Source organism: Lactuca serriola, chromosome 8, assembly GCF_051521515.1.
Source record: "Lactuca serriola cultivar US96UC23 chromosome 8, Lser_US96UC23_V15, whole genome shotgun sequence".
NCBI classification, from domain to species: Eukaryota; Viridiplantae; Streptophyta; class Magnoliopsida; order Asterales; family Asteraceae; genus Lactuca; species Lactuca serriola.
In genome coordinates, this window is record NC_136415.1 from 90,501,351 (window position 1) to 90,508,780 (window position 7,430).

Sequence of the window (7,430 nt, forward strand, 5' to 3'; positions counted from 1 at the left end):
AAAAATGGATAAACAACATAGTAGATAACAATGAACAGGAAGTGGAACCATTGATTTCCACTAAAAAATATATAAAATCAACAGCCATTCTCTTCTCTTTCTTTGTTCCTCAACCTAATCTAATCATCAACCACAAGTCACATTCTTTATAAAAGACACCTATAAGATGATCAAAAAGAGCTTATGAATTTGTTATAGATTATTCTAACAAGTTCTAATTACTAACTCACTACCACTTGAAGGGTTTAAACCATTGATTTTCATGAATTTGGATCTTCTCAGGTTCATAAACAGGAGGAGTTGTGGTTTGTTCATGTTCTTCTGAATCAGGAATGGTTTTTATCTCATGAGCTACAATAACTTTCTTATGTTTTTTCATTGCCTCTTTCTTTCTTGGCCTCGTATATACCCTCGTTAAACAACTAAATACGATATTTGGAATTTAGGCCGGGCAAATACGATATTTAGCTGTTTAACGAGGGTATATACGAAATTCTACCCATATATATATATATATATATATATATATATATATATATATATATATATATATATCTTAATCTTAACTATATTATAAAACATATTGAACTTTTTTTGAAATTTAAGAGGTACATGCTTGAAAACTTAATGTACAAATTTGTTATGCACAAACTACTATCTTTCTATGAACACAAAACTAATTATGATAAAAAATAATCACCGAAAATATTTAAGGACTGAAATATCAATTAAATTCCGTTTCCTTTTTAACATAGATAGAAAGTTATATTAAAAAGTAAAAAATATGAGATATATTATCGTTTCATATTACTTTCACTTTATTCATTGGAGTTCATGACTCCATGTCTTTTTTAACATATTTCAGCTTCGGTTTTAATCTTTTAGTTTATATTTTTCTTTCTTTATTCATGTTTCATATCAATAGTTTATAGGTAGAAATTCTTATGGATTTCCAAGGATGTTTTTGGTTTTGGTGGTGTGATTATCACATAATGGCGAGCCTTTATATACCTAATTTTCTATTAGTTGTTTCTATCATGACTATGCATTTTTTTATTCTTCATTTTCTATATATCTATGTATGTGGTAAAGTTTTGACATGAAAAAAATTATGCATTTATATTCTTGATTTTCTATATATTTATGTATATGTTAAAATTGTATATGGTGGAACTCTCATCTTCTCTTGAGTGATTTTTTTGTAAAACTTGAAGTAAATTTTTAATAAACGTATGAGGACTGAAATATGGGATATTATCTATTATCTTCTCTAAAGTATTACTGGAGAGTCGTTAAGGGTTGTTCACCCATCCAACTTTTTGATGGGTTGGTCGGTTCAAGCTTCTCAAGAACAAGGATTTGTGTCAATGAAACTTTTCTCGCTTTGATATCTTTTTCTTCACAAAATATAATTATTTTTCGTTGCTACATTTAAGTCTATGTATTTTTTTGAATGCTTATTTTTTTAGGTTGAAAATCAGTTTTCAAACCATCTCGAGTGGCTTCTTCCTCTAGATAACAAATTTACTTAGGACCCATTTGTTAAGTAGTACACAACAAAACAAGATGAATTATGCTTAGTGCGTATTCGACTAATGGTAATTGGACAAAAATGCATTTTCTTTTGATTTGCCAATTACTTTCTATCTGTCATCGTTCCAAGAGATATGATTTCCCTCCTCATACTTATTATTGAAACTAGTCCAAGATAATTTGTCATAGATGAAAGTTTCAAAACATTTTTTGAAAAAGCTTTGATTTTTAGGAATTTTATTTTATAATTAATTTTTAATCATATTCTTAGGACTAAACGTGGAGAAATGATTCATATTATCTCAACTTAGGCATGATTTTTGTCCAAAGGTAGGGCATGGAAATTTTCTAACATATAAGTCACAAAATTTATAGCCATTGAAACTGTCAAATAACATTTTCTAATAAAAAAACCATTCGTTGAAACAGTCATAGTTGTCGCCGCCACATTGCGCGGGTACACACCTACTATATATATATATATATATATATATATATATATATATATATATATATATAGTTAAGGAAAAAGAAAAAAAATTAGTTTTTCGAAAAACAATGTTATCAAAACAATTTATTATTAGGAATGATTAATTAATAACTAGAAAGGTTACCCCCGCTACGCGGGGGCCATAAGCTTTCAATATTGTTTCTGAATCGATAAATATGGCAGACGTAGAAAGTGCAAAGATGAAAAGCCTGGAGTTTGCCCCAGACCGTTTTTTTCATGTTTTTATGAAAAAATGTAAAATTTTTGACTGCAAGGATCAAAAGTTTCAAAAACGGTTAAAGAATTAAAGGGGTAGAAATTAGCAAATTTTTAGAAAATGAATCAAATTTGTCAAACCGTTAAAGTTTTGTGGCCAAATTTTATATATTAAAATGTTCCTAAAAAGTGTAAAAATATTGATTGTAATGACCAAAAATGTCAAAATAGGTAAAGAATGAGGAACAAAGTATAGGGACCATTTCTGCCAAAAAAATATCAAGTTTACTATTCCTAAGCTTTATATATATATATATATATATATATATATATATATATATATATATATATATATATATATATATATATATATATATATATATATATAAGGAAGAGTTATATGGAAAATAAATGATTAGGGCAACACATATTTGAACCAATGAAAACATGACAACACATCACTTCCATAATAACTTCCACAATACATTACTTATGAAGAAAGAAATGGACACGTGTCATTTGATTATTGGTTCCGGTAGATGTTGCCCTAGTTATTTGTTTTCAATAGAACTCAACCCTATATATATATATATATATATATATATATATATATATATATATATATATATATATATATACTAGATTGGTGTATAAAAAAAGGATTTTTTATACACCCCTCTCCCCTTAATTCCCTATGTACCCTCGTTTTTCGTCTTATTATGTTTTTTTTTTTTTTGCTTTTTGTTTTTGTTTTGCTTTTTCTTTTTTTTGTAACTATCAAGTTCGAAAGAATATTGTGTGGAGGGACATCATTATCAATCATGTATTCCACCATACGACGTTCATCTTTATTCTTCGGTCAGCCGTTTTGCAAAAGCATGACCCTCCATATACATTTCAGGGTCATGATTATGTTCACAATTTTTAACCGACAAGGTCCAAAAATCAAAAATCTTATAATAATATCCGATCAACTGAAATTAATATTTTATTTATTTTTTGTCCTTGTATTTCTACCAGATGTATTTGTACCTCTATAGACACATATCTGATCACAAACTAAATTGATTTTTGAAACATAGCCTCCACTTGTTTTCGTTTTTGATTTCTTTGTAATGACCACATATCCAAGAGTTTGTGCCACCTGGTCAACCCACTCTTTCAAATTTTCATGAGTGTTAAACACCTGACAAAAAAATACATATGTGGTCAGTTTGAAAATTGTCTCAACGTATTAATATACAAAATTATAAAGAAAAAAAAACAAATCTGGTTAGTTTTAAATTTCGCCATATGATCCAGTCGTTGTAGATGTATTGATTTAGTACGTTATATAAACCACGCCTACAAAAGGTTTTCAATATGATTGTCATTAATTTATTCGGACGGGGAAGGGAAGAAAATAAGAGATTATTTATGTATTGGTAACAATGATTCTTTTTATAGACTAAAAAGATATTGATAGACTAAATGCAACACTAGCAGCTCCATGATAGACTAAAAAATATATCTACGCAATATAGTAACGTCGAATCAATACTTTGTCATTCATATTATAGTGAATAGGAAAAATATTAAATGCAACACTAGCAATTTCATGATAGACTAAAACATATATCTAGGGAATAAATTTATTTATTTAATTATTAAATATAAAAAATCAAAAAAGACCAAGAAAACCCAAAAAAAATTCAAAAAAGCAAAAAAGATAAAAAAAAATCTAAGAATTGTTATGTATTAATTATTTATAATTAGTCAGTTTAGATAAATATAAATATAAATAATAAATATATAAGTGATGTCTTCATTTTACGTTTTTTTTCTAAATATTAGAAAAACTATGGATAGAACAATTAATTTTGTCTTTACGGTAAAATCATAAAAGAAGCTATTGAAATATAATTGTATTTATATATTTGCATTACAAGAATTTTTTTTTAATTATTAAATACAAAAAATTACAAAAAATATTAAAAAAACATAAAAAATTAAAAATTAAAACAACTAGATGAAAAAAAAAAGTTAAATGAAAGAAAAAAATTAAAAGATGAGGTAAATAAAATAGGACCTTACAAAAAAAAAACACCCATATTTAAATATTGAAAAATGTTAATAATTTTTAGCCTAATTTTTTTTTCTCCGGAAAAAAAAAGGAGTATAAAGAAGCAATTTGGGGAAAGTTAGGGTTATGTTTACAGAACTTGGATCAGAGAATGAGGCCGGCGAGAGGAAAAGTGAGGTTTCTGAGGGTGGTTGCCCTTCTTCCGACCGATGATTTCGTCTTGTTCCTACAAATCAACAACCCTCATCGGTAAATACATGCATGTCGTGTTTGTATACCGAGAGCGAGAGAAAGAAACAGATAAATTAATCGCTGCTAAAACTGGTGCTTCTGGCTTCTGTTTCTGAGTATAGCGATTATTATTATTATTATTATTATTTTGAACGGCGGGAGTATATTATAGAATAAATTGCATTTATGTGATGTTTGGGATTGGGTTTGAGAAGTGCTTCTGATCTGCGTTTGAAATAATAGGGAACGAGCCCAGATCTGGAAAAGTTCGCTTTCATCATCATCATCATCTTCTGATGTTCAAACTCTGACTACATTTAAGAGGCAGTGATGATAGATTATCTGATCCAAGTTCGAAATCGGGCAAGTTTAATAGAGATTATCTGTAGCTTGGCTGGGCAAAATCAGAGGAAGGTGATATAATCGAGAGTGATATAGAGAGATTATGATTATGATTATGATCCTCTGTTTCTTCTTCTACACATTGCAACCTCTGATATTTTGCAGCCATGGCGGATCAATCCTCTTGCTTCGTTTGTAAACAAATCTGAGCCTCCTTTTTCATTCCTTTTGCAAACATTTCTAACGATTTTTTTTTCCCCTAAATCTCTTCTATTTTTTAGCAGCAGTTTATGATAGAAAAAACAAATCGAAATTTATCATACCTCGATTAATTTTTTTTACATGTGTTTGCTGTGTATTCAAAAACTTGGGTCATATACCGGCAAACCAGCTTTGAAATGGTAATTGGCGAAAGATATGAAATTTTGGTCATTTATTCCGGAAGATATTTGGGTTAATTTTGTTTTAAAAACCACTGATATTTTTTAATGTTTAAAAAAGAAAATAATTACTTGTAAAACAACACGGTTTATCGGTATCTTGTGCTTATAAGATATTTTTTTACTAAGATGTAGGTGTAGTGTGAGTATTTTAGTGCAAGATTTAAACATCAAAGTTCAAGATTTCGTGGAGTTGCATCGCTTAAAAATATTTGTGTTTAGGGTTGTACTTCTTTAAGTGTGTTCTATTATGTGCAAGTAGTGTTACCCAAGTTATATTGGTGATCAATCTGGGTGTCTATTGTTTACATGAGATTAGAAAGATTATGTTTAATTCAAATGTTTGTTTTTTTCTTAAAACAATTTGGTGAATGAAAAGATATTAGAAATTGTTAGTATCTTTTAGTACCATTTTGTAATTTAATTATTACTTTGAACAAATTATTCGTTACACAAAGAGACATATACATTAGTTTGTGTCCTTGATGAACAACTATTCTTATCTCGTATTACCCAACAAGCAGTCATGCCCTTCTTCCTGTTATCAATTTTATCTCTGTTTTACAATGGTACTATGGATTTGTTTGCTTTTTGTTTAAACCTTAAAATACTTTACATAAAAAGCAGTGTTAAGTCAATTGTTATTAGATTGCTATTAAACTGAGTTAGTGAGTGGCATATTAATATGTTTTTCGTTTTAGTGTTTTCTAGTTAATTTTAATACAACATATGTTGAAGTGCTTTCTAGTTATCAATCTTGTTACAACATATGTTTGAAGTTGTTTTGCTGATTAATCATAGGGATAATGACTTAAAAAGGTAATATATTTTTCGATTTGTGACTAAAATTTTTCGATTTGTGCACATTTAGTCACTGAATTTTTTTTTTCGTTCATATTTACTCCTTCAACTTGTTAAACTGTATACATTTAGTCCTTATGACCGGCTATTCTAGGTTATCCGGTAAAAATGACTTAATAGGGTAATATATTTATCACTCTGTACACATTTAGTCCTTAATATTTTTTTTATTTTAAAACAAGTCATTTTTGTTTTTTTATTCATTCAGTACTTATAAATGATTTCTTTAGGTTTTTTTTCATAACATCTTATGTGGGATAGCCATATGGTGGTGAGATAGTTTCAGTTGGTCCTGTTATATGTTATAGGCCAAGATACCTGGTGCGGGCCGGCTATAAGTTGTAGGTACAAAGATTCGAGAAGAGCGGTTAGATTAAGGCATCATGCCAACAAACCATGGGTATTCCAGTCCGATGATTGATTGGACTTGTTGCATGTTGACATTCCAGTCCGATGATTGGGCCAAGGTATAACAATTTAATGAGTGTGGGTCCGTTATGCATGATAATATGTTTGTTGTGTTGGGTATTCTAGGGGAAACTCATTCAACTTAGTGCTTACCCAATTGTTTATGTTTTCAGGTTCTATCCTTGGTCGTGGGAAGGCGAATGCATGAATCTACACACTCATCAACATTATTGAGGATTACGCATTTCTTATATTACTATAATTTTCGCGATAAATGTATTTTGGAATAAACGTTTTTTTTTTAATAATGAATTTATAATTAGGGAGTTTTGCCTTATTTAAAAATGAAAATTTTTTTGTTGTGAAAATGAGACATTACACATAAACATCAACAGCCTCACACACTTAATTAATGATTGTCCCACATAAGATGTCGTGAGAAAAACCTAAAGAAAACATTCATAAGTATCGAATGTGTACAAAAACAAAAATGACTTATTTTGAAACAAAAAATATTAAGGACTAAATGTGAACAAAAATATTAAGGACTAAATGTGTACAAAATGAAAAATATATTACCCTATTAAATCATTTTTCCCGACTAACCTGGAGTAGCTGGTCATAATGACTGAATGTGTACAATTCAACAAGTTGAAGGGGTAAATGTGGACGAAAAAAAACTCAGTGATCAAATGTATACAAATCAAAAAATATATTACCCTTTTAAGTCATTATCCCTTAATCACATGATAGTTTTGGAATGAAAGCTTACTCAAAACAACTTTCAAATTAAAGTGAAACTAAGACTTATGAATAGTGTCTCTCAACATGCCAACTTTATGAAAGA

At 28.7% G+C, this 7,430-nt stretch overlaps 1 long non-coding RNA gene across 2 annotated transcripts; it reads left to right on the forward strand.

Annotated features, from left to right (window-relative positions):
• The first annotated feature begins 4,396 nt into the window (after positions 1 to 4,396).
• On the forward strand, positions 4,397 to 6,919 carry LOC145069912 (uncharacterized). Of its 2 annotated transcripts, none has more exons than XR_013689731.1 (3): positions 4,397 to 4,550; positions 6,406 to 6,642; positions 6,757 to 6,919. It is a non-coding gene; the product is annotated as an uncharacterized LOC145069912 (long non-coding RNA). The 2 variants fall into 2 exon arrangements; XR_013689730.1 differs by having other exon boundaries at positions 4,405 to 4,550; positions 6,484 to 6,642.
• The last annotated feature ends 511 nt before the right edge of the window (positions 6,920 to 7,430 follow it).